This window comes from Schistocerca piceifrons, chromosome 1 (assembly GCF_021461385.2).
Source record: "Schistocerca piceifrons isolate TAMUIC-IGC-003096 chromosome 1, iqSchPice1.1, whole genome shotgun sequence".
NCBI lineage: Eukaryota > Metazoa > Arthropoda > Insecta > Orthoptera > Acrididae > Schistocerca > Schistocerca piceifrons.
In genome coordinates, this window is record NC_060138.1 from 1,165,421,702 (window position 1) to 1,165,436,088 (window position 14,387).

Genomic DNA, 14,387 nt, shown 5'->3' on the forward strand with positions numbered 1-14,387 from the left:
AATACTAAATTGGTGATCCCTTGATGCCTCAGAACATGTCCCACCAACCGATCCCTTCTTCTGGTCAAGTTGTGCCACAAACTTCTCTTCTCCCCAATCCTATTCAATACTTCCTCATTAGTTATGTGATCTACCCATCTAATCTTCAGCATTCTTCTGTAGCACCACATTTCGAAAGCTTCTATTCTCTTCTTGTCCAAACTATTTATTGTCCATGTTTCACTTCCATACATGGCTACACTCCATACGAATACTTTCAGAAATGACTTCCTGACACTTAAATCAATACTGGATGTTAACAAATTTCTCTTCTTCAGAAACGCTTTCCTTGCCATTGCCAGCCTACATTTTATCCTCTCTACTTCGACCATCATCAGTTATTTTGCTCCCCAAATAGCAAAACTCCTTTACTACTTTAAGTGCCTCATTTCCTAATCTAATTCCCTCAGCATCACCCGACTTAATTAGACTACATTCCATTATCCTTGTCTTGATTTTGTTGATGTTCATCTTGTATCCTCCTTTCAAGACACTGTCCATTCCATTCAACTGCTCTTCCAAGTCCTTTGCTGTCTCTGACAGAATTACAATGTCATCGGCGAACCTCAAAGTTTTTATTTCTTCTCCATGGATTTTAATACCTACTCCGAATTTTTCTTTTGTTTCCTTTACTGCTTGCTCAATATACAGATTGAACAACATCGGGGAGAGGCTACAACCCTGTCTTACTCCCTTCCCAACCACTGCTTCCCTTTCATGCCCCTCGATTCTTATAACTGCCATCTGGTTTCTGTACAAATTGTAAATAGCCTTTCGCTCCCTGTATTTTACCCCTGCCACCTTCAGAATTTGAAAGAGAGTATTCCAGTCAACATTGTCAAAAGCTTTCTCTAAGTCTACAAATGCTAGAAACGTAGGTTTGCCTTTCCTTAATCTTTCTTCTAAGATAAGTCGTAAGGTCAGTATTGCCTCACGTGTTCCAGTGTTTCTACGGAATCCAAACTGATCTTCCCCGAGGTTGGCTTCTACTAGTTTTTCCATTCGTCTGTAAAGAATTCGTGTTAGTATTTTGCAGCTGTGACTTATTAAGCTGATAGTTCGGTAATTTTCACATCTGTCAACACCTGCTTTCTTTGGGATTGGAATTATTATGTTCTTCTTGAAGTCTGAGGGTATTTCGCCTGTTTCATACATCTTGCTCACCAGATGGTAGAGTTTTGTCAGGACTGGCTCTCCCAAGGCCATCAGTAGTTCCAATGGAATGTTGTCTACTCCGGGGGCCTTGTTTCGACTCAGGTCTTTCAGTGCTCTGTCAAACTCTTCACGCAGTATCATATCTCCCATTTCATCGTCATCTACATCCTCTTCCATCTCCATAATATTGTCCTCAAGTACATCACCCTTGTATAGACCCTCTATATACTCCTTCCACCTTTCTGCTTTCCCTTCTTTGCTTAGAACTGGGTTTCCATCTGAGCTCTTGATGTTCATGCAAGTGATTCTCTTATCTCCAAAGGTCTCTTTAATTTTCATGTAGGCAGTATCTATCTTACCCCTAGAGAGATAGGCCTCTACATCCTTACATTTGTCCTCTAGCCATCCCTGCTTAGCCATTTTGCACTTCCTGTCGATCTCAGTTTTGAGATGTTTGTATTCCTTTTTGCCTGTTTCATTTACTGCATTTTTATATTTTCTCCTTTCATCAATTAAATTCAATATTTCTTCTGTTACCCAAGGATTTCTACTAGCCCTCGTCTTTTTACCTACTTGATCCTCTGCTGCCTTCGCTACTTCATCCCTCAAAGCTACCCGTTCTTCTTCTACTGTATTTCGTTCCCCCATTCCTGTCAATTGTTCCCTTATGCTCTCCCTGAAACTCTCTACAACCTCTGGTTCTTTCAGTTTATGCAGGTCCCATCTCCTTAAATTCCCAACTTTTTGCAGTTTCTTCAGTTTTAATCTACAGGTCATAACCAATAGATTGTGGTCAGAGTCTACATCTGCCCCTGGAAATGTCTTACAATTTAAAACCTGGTTCCTAAATCTCTGTCTTACCATTATATAATCTATCTGATACCTTTTAGTATCTCCAGGGTTCTTCCATGTATACAGTCTTCTTTCATGATTCTTAAACCAAGTGTTAGTTATGATTATGTTGTGCTCTGTGCAAAATTCTACAAGGCGGCTTCCTCTTTCATTTCTTAGCCCCAATCCATATTCACCTACTATGTTTCCTTCTCTCCCTTTTCCTACACTCTAATTCCAGTCACCCATGACTATTAAATTTTCGTCTCCCTTCACAATCTTAATAATTTCTTTTATTTCATCATACATTTCTTCAATTTCTTTGTCATCTGCAGAGCTAGTTGGCATATAAACTTGTACTACTGTAGTAGGTGTGGGCTTCGTATCTATCTTGGCCACAATGATGCGTTCACTATGCTGTTTGTAGTAGCTTACCCGCATTCCTATTTTCCTATTCATTATTAAACCTACTCCTGCATTACCCCTATTTGATTTTGTGTTTATAACCCTGTAGTCACCTGACCAGAAGTCTTGTTCCTCCTGCCACCGAACTTCACTAATTCCCACTATATCTAACTTTAACCTATCCATTTCCCTTTTTAAATTTTCTAACCTACCTGCCCGATTAAGGGATCTGACATTCCACGCTCCGATCCGTAGAACGCCAGTTTTCTTTCTCCTGATAATGACATCCTCTTGAGTAGTCCCCGCCCGGAGATCCGAATGGGGGACTATTTTACCTCCGTAATATTTTACCCAAGAGTACGCCATCATCATTTAATCATACAGTAAAGCTGCATGCCCTCGGGAAAAATTACGGCTGTAGTTTCCCCTTGCTTTCAGCCGTTCGCAGTACCAGCACAGCAAGGCCGTTTTGGTTAATGTTACAAGGCCAAATCAGTCAATTATCCAGACTGTTGCCCTTGCAACTACTGAAAAGGCTGCTGCCCCTCTTCAGGAACCACACGTTTGTCTGGTCTCTCAACAGATACCCCTCCGTTGTGGTTGCACCTACGGTACGGCTATCTGTATCGCTGAGGCACGCAAGCCTCCCCACCAACGGCAAGGTCCGTGGTGACATATTTCTTATGTCACATAATTCGTTTTTCCATTTGTACAGTTCAGGCTCCGATTTTACAAAATGAAAATGCCTTTTCATGCTGTATAACTTCAAGCGTTTTCCCCCTCCCTTGTTTAACCAATATTTCAATGCCTTTTCTTTGCTGCTGAAAGCTGTTGCAGTACCTTTTTTTTTTTTTTTTTTTTTTTTTTTTTTTTTTTTTTTTTTTTTTTTTTTTTTTTTTTTTTAAGGTATTCTTCTTCAGAACTGCTACTGGCACACATGACATCGTCCGAACCATGATTCATGGAATTGTCACAATTATTTCCTATTTCTTCTAATGTATCCACAATTTCAAACGAAATGTCTATATCATTCGAATGAATGTGAAGGAAATCAACTAACAAATGACACATATGTACGTCCTCGGGAGAAGTAGGTGATTTCAGCTGGAAACCATGTTCTTCTTATTTCGTTATTGCTAAATTGAGGACATTAATTGGATTCCACATTACTGTGAAACTGGAAGAAAAAAGGTACTGTTAGCAGGCATGCCTTATGAAAGCACAATAAATATTAATTCAGCTTTATTTGTATTGTCAATACTTAACAATACTGCAAAAAGCAACTGGTAATTTGTAATAGATGTTACTTGAGTGACTAATTTGAGAGAATAATAACTGTGTACTGTAGTGTCGAGAAACTATCAACGAACAGTAACGTGAAACGTTTTTTACAAGTTATGATTGGATTGCGTCACGTTTCATTACTACCGCCGCCTGGTGCGCTAAGAATTTGAGAATTTTCATTTATTTTTTGCAATACTTGCAGGGCCTCTCAGCAGTTAAAATTTTGACAGTAGAGTTCTTTCGTTGCCTTCTTCCTGTGTAAAAAAATTTCAGAGTAGGTTTCGACATGTCTTATTGGACCATTTCCTTGTTAGTCGAGTGCTTACAAATTGTGAAATTGACGTTTGTGTAAATCTTACTTAATAGCTTTGTGAATTTTAACAGCATGAAAGAAACAATTGTATTGTTATATTTATCAGGCCTTCTGGCTACAAAATTCCTAATCTTGTAAGTGTTGACTTTGAATCAGATTGTCAATGTAATTAGTTTTGGTGCCATATTTACAAAAGCTGTTTTTCTTTCATTACACTCATGGACACACTTAAATTAATAACATTAACAAAGTAGCTGACTGTGCTGGTGGTGAAATAGTCCAGTCAGTAGAGACCAAAAAAGGTCAAATATTGGAACCAGTTTGTGTACTCTGAAATTTTTGTACGGTGGTTGGAGGGAGTGTCACCAACAACATACTAGAAATCCTGAAGGGTGAGGGGTGAATGTGGGGTGGAGGTGCGTTTGAAGGTCACTTTTGTATGTTTTTCTCAAATAACTTGAAAGCTGTGGCCTCCAGAGAAAACGTATCCCACCATAAAATTTAACTATGTTAAATTGCCTAAAAAAAAAAAAAAAAAGTCCTGCTCATTATTTCTGTGGGAATAATAGTTTGCTTATAGCAAGTGAGATACTATGACAATCTCACATGCAGTTTATGAAGGCCAGCTCTAAAATTGCGGGTTGTATAAAATGACAATGGTTGGAGCAGCTGAGTCACTCTGTATGACATACCTTGTCATTGATGTTTGCATTGTATGGAGTGTTGCACTGTCAGTGTGGCATTGGTGCTTTCGAGAAGAAGATATTAATTGATAATTTTCATTTAATATTGGAATCTAGTGTAAGAGCATGCCTGTTGGCATCTTAAGAAGCTAGTCCTGAAATGCCAAATGAACAAAGTCCACCCCATACTGTGAACTTCCTGGTTTGGTAAGAGTGGCTTTTCTTCAGTTCAGTTACTAACATTTTTGTTATTATCCCAATTGTGCGAGTGAACATTGCCATCATCTGCTGTTATCAAGTTTGGAAAAAAATTATGGTTATTACTGTTCATTACCAATTAAATGGTGCAGAATTACACCCTTATTTAAATCACTTGATAGTAAAGTTCAATAATTTGAATGGATGAACCAGTCATTTCATATGTAACTCTCTAATGTTAATACATAATGCTACGGATTGTCATTGACGAGGTGGTTGGGGACTGCTATATTCTGACTACTGTGCTTTGGTCTGTATTGGTCAAAATCATGTCTGCATACTACTTGCATTTGGTGGCAATATCAATCTTGTAGTCAGTTTTGGCATGCCCTGTACTATTCTTGAAGTACATACTTGTAGAAGGCATGCAAAATAGGCATCTATGGTTACCATGACATCTTCACATTCTTGTATAAATGTATATGTGGAAAGTAGAAAATATCAAATCTGGTGAATAGGGTGGATATTTAATGCTCTGTAGTGTCTCTGTTGTCAACATGTGTTTTTGGGCAGATGCATTATCCTGAAAAAAGATGCCACTCTTTATGTTGCAAACTCTGGCCGTAATCTTTACAGTAGCTGAAATAGACTTAACACTTCTTAGTGTAGCACCCTGCTGCTACTTTGATGCCATTTGATTTCTGTTCTAAAATTATGGACCACAAATTAATAGTCACAATCAGTTAGCTTTTTTTTAAAAATAGAACAGTGTAAACATAGCTGAGAAATTTGCTTTTGCTTGTGGTCAGAATTCAAAAAGTATGGCACTCATTTTGCACAAGGCTTTACTGTAGTTAATTTGCTATCAAAAAGGTACAATATTCTTTCTTCTAATATGCATAAGGAGTCGGTTATTTAATACTCCTTTAATTGCTGAACGTACATTGCAATGCTGGGTACATACATTTAAGATGCAGGTGAAAAAGTATGTGCACGAATTTCCTGTGGAGGAGGCGTTGACGTTTTTCCTGACGGCATACCGGACCACACCAATGGGAGAACGCAGCCCTGCAAAGCTCCTCCACGGGCGCCAACCTATGACTCTGCTGCACCTCGTTCGGCCTGGTCCTCGCCAGTCTTCGCAAAATGGAGTACCCGGCTTTCCACCGGGTATGTCGGTCTGGGCACGTGGGTTTGGTCGTAATCCACGTTGGATACTGTCGGTGGTCCTGCGCTGCAATGGCCACTGGCTCTATACCTTGCAGGCGGGGGACCGGGAGGTACGTCGTCACCAAAATCAGCTACGTTCATGTTTGGGCACCCAACCTCCGACCCCTCGGGCCCGCCTTCTCCATTGCCGGCACCCTTGTTGGTTTCTCAGAGGACGCTACTGCCCCTCCCGCCTGTGACTCTGCCACACTGCAATGGTTCTCAGCCTTGGCAGCCTCCAGCAGCTACAGCACCACCATCGCCATCGTTAGAGATGCCCCAACAAGAGCCGGCCCCCCTCGCAGGTCCGGTTTCTCAGGAGGCTGGTTCACCTGTGGTCGTCCCTTCCCCATCGTCCCCGCCACTGGGGCTTGCCCCTCCCAAGGTGGACAAGGATCCAGAGTTCGACGGCTTGTCTCCCGCTCTGTCCCGGGCTCCGGTGGTGGGACGACATGGGCCTCTTCGTGTGGGTCACTTCCAGCCTTATTCGAAGGTTATGGCTTGAGGGTTGGCAGATCCCCTCGACTCCAGCCTTCCGAAGGATGTGGAGGTCATCGCTCCTGCAAGACGCTCCACCTCCCGATGCAGTGGATCACGGTGGCTTCACTCCCCGAAGGAGGAGTGCAGAAAGATCGCGGGAGGCGCACATCGGCACAGCGCGTCACGGACGCTAGTTGCCGCAAGTAGAGTCCCGTCCACCAGAGGGCACGCGAGAATTCGGCCGCGACCTCTGCCGGTGGAACGACAACAACAACTCAGGCAGCACGGGCCGTGCCCAGTCAGTTCACATCGGGCATGCCTAGGAGACAGTTCCCGGTCTACGCTATGTGAAGTGCGACGGAAATCGTGAACCGTGTTACTACACTGTAGTATTTTTATCAACTCTTGTAAACTGCCACACAGCTGGAGTGTTACAGTCATTGCTGCATGTAACCCACTACAGTTACTGGGATATTATTACTTCATTCACTGTGGCAATATATTGTCTTCCTTTTTTTCGTTTTTAAAATTTTGGTGTTGATATAAGTTAGTCAGGTGGAACTTCTACACATCATGTGTTCAGCTAACAGTCCAAGATTAGCACTGTGAGCCTAATTGGAATTCAGACTGAATTTTCGTCTTTCACAGAAACATTACTAACAAACCGCTACAACTGTACTGATGCAAATTACTATTCCGTGACGGATCATCATGTTGCCAAAAATAGCCTTGTCTGTTGACATAATAAATATGTATTAGAAAAGCTGTGGTGTTTTTGTATTAATGTTACCAAGAAGAGTTGCGGAGCTCAAGATGATCAAGATTATTTCACAAGAATGTTACGAGTACCAGCTCAACTGCAAAACTATGCTCCGAAACCAGATTTACAGCTTGTCTACCAGTACACCTCTCCGCTCATTCATCTAACCATTTCTGTTGTTGTAATTTTTAGTTCACACCTTTTTCTTTTACATGGTTGTTTCTCCTCTTCTTTTCATCTTGTCCTATCTGACAAGGGTCTTTTAAGATTTTTCTTGCTAACTATTTGAGAGCAATTGTCTGCATATCATTCTCTCTTTTTCCTGCGTGATGACTTTTAGTGTCTATGTACAGTGTACTTCACAATTCTCCTAACAGGTTTTTAAGGGTTGTTGTTGGTGGTGGGGGGTGGGGGAGAGGGGCTTAATAGATAAAGTTTTTATGAGGAACCCATGTCTGGAAATGTCATTTGCATGTAAAAATTTGAAGATAGGATTACTTTTAACTCTCCCACTGTGCATACCATATGCACACAGTAGAGACATTGACTCTGACCTGTGTGCTTCACAGGAACCCATGGCATGGGCAGTGTTTTGAGTATTCATCATTAGGTTCTCTTCTATGTGACAGAGGACACCCCCTTCAAAGTGGCTTGTCCGTAAAGCTCCACAGTCAGCCCTCCTAGTTGTGGATACCAGTTTCTCACAATGGTTTTTTAGTCAGTTGAAAATGGTATATGATGGCATAACTGCCACAGGGACCGACGATGCCCTCTTATCAGTTTGTTTGTGTACTGTGAAGTGAGAGATTCAGAAGCAATCCTATCCTCAAACTTATTTCTCATCCAAATGGTAAGTTTGTGGGCATGGGTTTCTTGACAAAACTTAATATGCTACACTGTCGGAAAAGAAAATTTAGTACATGTGGATAGATGACGTTGGTTTTGATCCAATGACAGCATATGCCACCTGAAGGGATAGTGGGTGTACTGATAATGATTTCAAACAATGGAAAATCCAGAATGGAATGTAACAATATTATGAGACGGAAAGTTGCCACTCACCAAATAGCAGAGATACTGAGTCGCAGATGGGCACAACAAAAAGATTTTCGCACTTAAAGCTTTTGCCAATGGCCTTTGTCAACAATAGACACACATGTGCGCGCACACACACACACACACACACACACACACACACGACTGCAGTCTCAGCCAACTGAAACCATACTGCAAGCAGCAGCACCTGTGCATGATGGGAGTGGCGACTGGGTGGGGGAAAGGAGGAAGCTGGGGCGGGAAGGGGGAGGGATAGTATGGTGTGGATGGTGGCCAGTGAAGTGCTGCAGGTTGGGCAGTGGGCAGGGGAGAGGTGGGCGGGGGGGGGGGGGGGGAGTAGCAGAAAATGGGTGTGTTGATGGAATGATGTCTGTGTAGTGCTGGAATGGGAGCAGGGAAGGGGCTGGATTGATGAGGACAGAAACTAATGAAGGTTGAGGCTAGGAGGGTTACAGGACCACAACCCCCCTGGCCTCAACCTTCGTTAGTCACTGTCCTCACCCATACAGCCTCTTCCCTGCTCCCATTCCAGCACTACACAGCCATCATTCCACCACCACACCCAGTCTTTTATTATTATTATTTATTTATTTCTCTCTCTATTTCTCTCCTTTTCCACTATACAATAACATCATCTGTGAAAAGCCTCATTAAACTCAGACAGTATCCTGGTGAGAAGTAATGGTCTGAAGATTTCTCTCTGTTAAGAGTGACACATTATGTTCTATTTGCTAGGAACTCATACATCCAATCACACAGCTGGTCTGACATACTCTGTACACTCAAACAATGGAAAATTCAAAATGCAATAATGACAATATTATGAAAAGGATAGTTGCTGCTCACCATATAGTGGAGATGCTTAGTCATGGACAAGCACAATAAAAAGACTGTCAAACAAAGCTTTTGGGCAAACAGGCCTTCATCAGAATACAAACACACACACACACACACACACACACACACACACACAAGCACTACAGACCCTGCCTGCTAAGACCAGAGTCAGTCTTCGTTTGACAGTCTTTTTGTTGTGCCCATCTGCAACTCAGCATCTCTGCTGTATGATGAGTAACAATGATCTTTTTCATAATGTTGTCATATTGTGTACACTCATATTTCGTTCATTAGGAGGCTGTTTGGAACTTGGCATCAATATGGGTGCCAGTACCTACTTCCTTCTGGACAAGCAGAGCAAACTGGGTTTCACATGATTGGTGTTTGCAGAATCCATGTTGATACCTGCAAAGGAGATGCCACAGTACATGAGCATAAAACAAGTTCCAAAATTCTTTATCTGTTTGATATCAGCAATACTATAGTTATGTGCATCTGCTTGATAACCCTTTTTGAAAATGGAGATGAGCTGCACTTCCCCAATTACTAGGAATGCTTCATTCCTCCTATAACTTACAGTACATTGCTGCTACAAGAGGAATAAGTTCTTTCGTATAGTCTGTGGAATTGCATAGTCATCTCAACAGGTCCAATGGTCTTTCCTGTGTTGAGAGATTTCAGTTGATTTCCTATCCCTTGATCAACTTATTTCTGTGTATGTTGTGTTAATGTTCATATGAGAATTTAAGGCAGGAAATGCAGTACAATATTCCTCGGTGAAACACTTTTGTAAAAAGGAGTTCAGTATATCATCTTTCTGTCTGTCATCTTCCATTTTAATGGACTCATGGTGTATGGACAGGTAACTTTGATCAGTTTACTGATTTAATGTAAGTCCAAAACTTATCAGGATTTTCTGTCATATAGGTAAATAGATATTACTTCATGTCTGGTTCTTGAAAATTTGTTTACAGATTTTCTCAGGGTAGTGTACACCCATGAACCATGGACCTTGCCGTTGGTGGGGATGCTTGCGTGCCTCAGCGATACAGATAGCCGTACCGTAGGTGCAACCACAACGGAGGGGTATCTGTTGAGGGGCCAGACAAACGTGTGGTTCCTGAAGAGGGGCAGCAGCCTTTTCAGTAGTTGCAAGGGCAACAGTCTGGATGATTGACTGATCTGGCCTTGTAACAATAACCAAAACGGCCTTGCTGTGCTGGTACTGCGAACGGCTGAAAGCAAGGGGAAACTACAGCCGTAATTTTTCCCGAGGGCATAGTGGGAATTAGTGAAGTTCGATGGCAGGGGGAACAAGACTTCTGGTCAGGTGACTACAGGGTTATAAACACAAAATCAAATAGGGGTAATGCAGGAGTAGGTTTAATAATGAATAGGAAAATAGGAATACGGGTAAGCTACTACAAACAGCATAGTGAACGCATTATTGTGGCCAAGATAGATACGAGGCCCACGCCTACTACAGTAGTACAAGTTTATATGCCAACTAGCTCTGCAGATGACGAAGAAATTGAAGAAATGTATGATGAAATAAAAGAAATTATTCAGATTGTGAAGGGAGACGAAAATTTAATAGTCATGGGTGACTGGAATTCGAGTGTAGGAAGAGGGAGAGAAGGAAACATAGTAGGTGAATATGGATTGGGGGACAGAAATGAAAGAGGAAGCCGCCTGGTCGAATTTTGCACAGAGCACAACATAATCATAACTAACACTTGGTTTAAGAATCATGAAAGAAGGTTGTATACATGGAAGAACCCTGGAGATACTAAAAGGTATCAGATAGATTATATAATGGTAAGACAGAGATTTAGGAACCAGGTTATAAACTGTAAGACATTTCCAGGGGCAGATGTGGACTCTGACCACAATCTATTGGTTATGACCTGTAGATTAAAACTGAAGAAACTGCAAAAAGGTGGGAATTTAAGGAGATGGGACCTGGATAAACTAAAAGAACCAGAGGTTGTACAGAGATTCAGGGAGAGCATAAGGGAGCAATTGACAGGAATGGGGGAAATAAATACAGTAGAAGAAGAATGGGTAGCTTTGAGGGATGAAGTAGTGAAGGCAGCAGAGGATCAAGTAGGTAAAAAGACGAGGGCTAGTAGAAATCCTTGGGTAACAGAAGAAATATTGAATTTAATTGATGAAAGGAGAAAATATAAAAATGCAGTAAGTGAAACAGGCAAAAAGGAATACAAACGTCTCAAAAATGAGATCGACAGGAAGTGCAAAATGGCTAAGCAGGGATGGCTAGAGGACAAATGTAAGGATGTAGAGGCCTATCTCACTAGGGGTAAGATAGATACCGCCTACAGGAAAATTAAAGAGACCTTTGGAGATAAGAGAACGACTTGTATGAATATCAAGAGCTCAGATGGAAACCCAGTTCTAAGCAAAGAAGGGAAAGCAGAAAGGTGGAAGGAGTATATAGAGGGTCTATACAAGGGCGATGTACTTGAGGACAATATTATGGAAATGGAAGAGGATGTAGATGAAGATGAAATGGGAGATATGATACTGCGTGAAGAGTTTGACAGAGCACTGAAAGACCTGAGTCGAAACAAGGCCCCCGGAGTAGACAATATTCCATTGGAACTACTGACGGCCTTGGGAGAGCCAGTCCTGACAAAACTCTACCATCTGGTGAGCAAGATGTATGAAACAGGTGAAATACCCTCAGACTTCAAGAAGAATATAATAATTCCAATCCCAAAGAAAGCAGGTGTTGACAGATGTGAAAATTACCGAACTATCAGCTTAATAAGTCACAGCTGCAAAATACTAACACGAATTCTTTGCAGACGAATGGAAAAACTAGTAGAAGCCAACCTCGGGGAAGATCAGTTTGGATTCCGTAGAAACACTGGAACACGTGAGGCAATACTGACCTTACGACTTATCTTAGAAGAAAGATTAAGGAAAGGCAAACCTACATTTCTAGCATTTGTAGACTTAGAGAAAGCTTTTGACAATGTTGACTGGAATACTCTCTTTCAAATTCTGAAGGTGGCAGGGGTAAAATACAGGGAGCGAAAGGCTATTTACAATTTGTACAGAAACCAGATGGCAGTTATAAGAGTCGAGGGACATGAAAGGGAAGCAGTGGTTGGGAAGGGAGTAAGACAGGGTTGTAGCCTCTCCCCGATGTTGTTCAATCTGTATATCGAGCAAGCAGTAAAGGAAACAAAAGAAAAATTCGGAGTAGGTATTAAAATTCATGGAGAAGAAGTAAAAACTTTGAGGTACGCCGATGACATTGTAATTCTGTCAGAGACAGCAAAGGACTTGGAAGAGCAGTTGAATGGAATGGACAGTGTCTTGAAAGGAGGATATAAGATGAACATCAACAAAAGCAAAACAATGATAATGGAATGTAGTCTAATTAAGTCGGGTGATGCTGAGGGAATTAGATTAGGAAATGAGGCACTTAAAGTAGTAAAGGAGTTTTGCTATTTGGGGAGCAAAATAACTGATTATGGTCGAAGTAGAGAGGATATAAAATGTAGGCTGGCAATGGCAAGGAAAGCGTTTCTAAAGAAGAGAAATTTGTTAACATCCAGTATTGATTTAAGTGTCAGGAAGTCATTTCTGAAAATATTCGTATGGAGTGTAGCCATGTATGGAAGTGAAACATGGACGATAAATAGTTTGGACAAGAAGAGAATAGAAGCTTTCGAAATGTGGTGCTACAGAAGAATGCTGAAGATTAGATGGGTAGATCCCATAACTAATGAGGAAGTATTGAATAGGATTGGGGAGAAGAGAAGTTTGTGGCACAACTTGACCAGAAGAAGGGATCGGTTGGTAGGACATGTTCTGAGGCATCAAGGGATCACCAATTTAGTATTGGAGGGCAGCGTGGAGGGTAAAAATCGTAGAGGGAGACCAAGAGATGAATACACTAAGCAGATTCAGAAGGATGTAGGTTGCAGTAGGTACTGGGAGATGAAGAGGCTTGCACAGGATAGAGTAGCATGGAGAGCTGCATCAAACCAGTCTCGGGACTGAAGACCACAACAACAACAACAACATGGTTTTCCTTACACTAATTTTGGCAATTTAGGCTTCATTCAATTTTTATTTTCCTGTGAGGTTTTGGCTATGTCTAAATTTGCAGCAAAGCTTTTTTTCTGCTTTCAGAGTACCTTTCTAACATGGCTGTTGAACCACAACAGGTCTTTCTCATCTCTTGTGACTTTGCTCGGCACCTGCCTGTCATATTGTCCAATACTCTTCATATTTATGATTTTTGAAGTTTCCCCAGCATACTGAATATTCTATGAGGTTTCAGAATTGCAGCTGGATCATGTTGACTTCTTGCAACAATATTTTGGCTGGCAACTGTCCAGTGAAGATGGCTGGACCGTTGCCAGCCAAAGTATTGTTGCAAGAAGTCAACATGATCCATCTGCAACCCTAAAACCTCGTAAAATACTCTTGATATTTGTGCATTTATACTCAATATTTAAAATATTATGACATGGATAGATTGCTACTTGCTGGTAAGGTGACACGTTGAGTAGCAGACAGGCACAGCAAAAACACACACACACACACACACACACACACACAAAAAATACGTCATGCACACATGACAGCTGTCACTGTCTGCTTGGGCTAGAATACCTCAACATTTTTCAGTCTTCTATCCTGTTGGTGACCAGGAGATCTAAGCTGTTACTGCCCAAATTCAATTTTTTGTTTATGTGCTCAAGACAATTTTCTAAGATGGCCTTTACAATAATTCCATGATTCCCTGTCCCTATTTCCTGAGTCTGTCTCTGTTCTCCTCATAATGAATTCTAGGTATGATGAATTACGTGGTACTCGATCTTTAACTTTCGTCTCACTCAGCACCTCGCATTACATCTCAAACTGTTTTGTTTCCTGAACCTTTCAGTATAAGTTGGTGGTATTATATTGTCGTAGCAGCAAAACACTCGACATATATGGTAGACTACATTTTGTTAGATGATGATAGTTTGACCTTCATGATATAAAATTTGCACTTATGCACTCTCTACATATTGATATGTCAAATTTATATAACACTCGTATACTTACAGTTCAGGCACATTCACCTTCAATAGATCAGTTCAGAGATTATTCT

At 41.3% G+C, this 14,387-nt stretch overlaps 1 protein-coding gene across 3 annotated transcripts in view; it reads left to right on the forward strand.

Annotated features, from left to right (window-relative positions):
- The window catches only part of LOC124781406 (rab GTPase-binding effector protein 1), a 200,779-nt gene that overhangs the window by 66,673 nt on the left and 119,719 nt on the right, over window positions 1–14,387 (forward strand). The gene's annotated exons all lie outside the window — the stretch shown is intronic.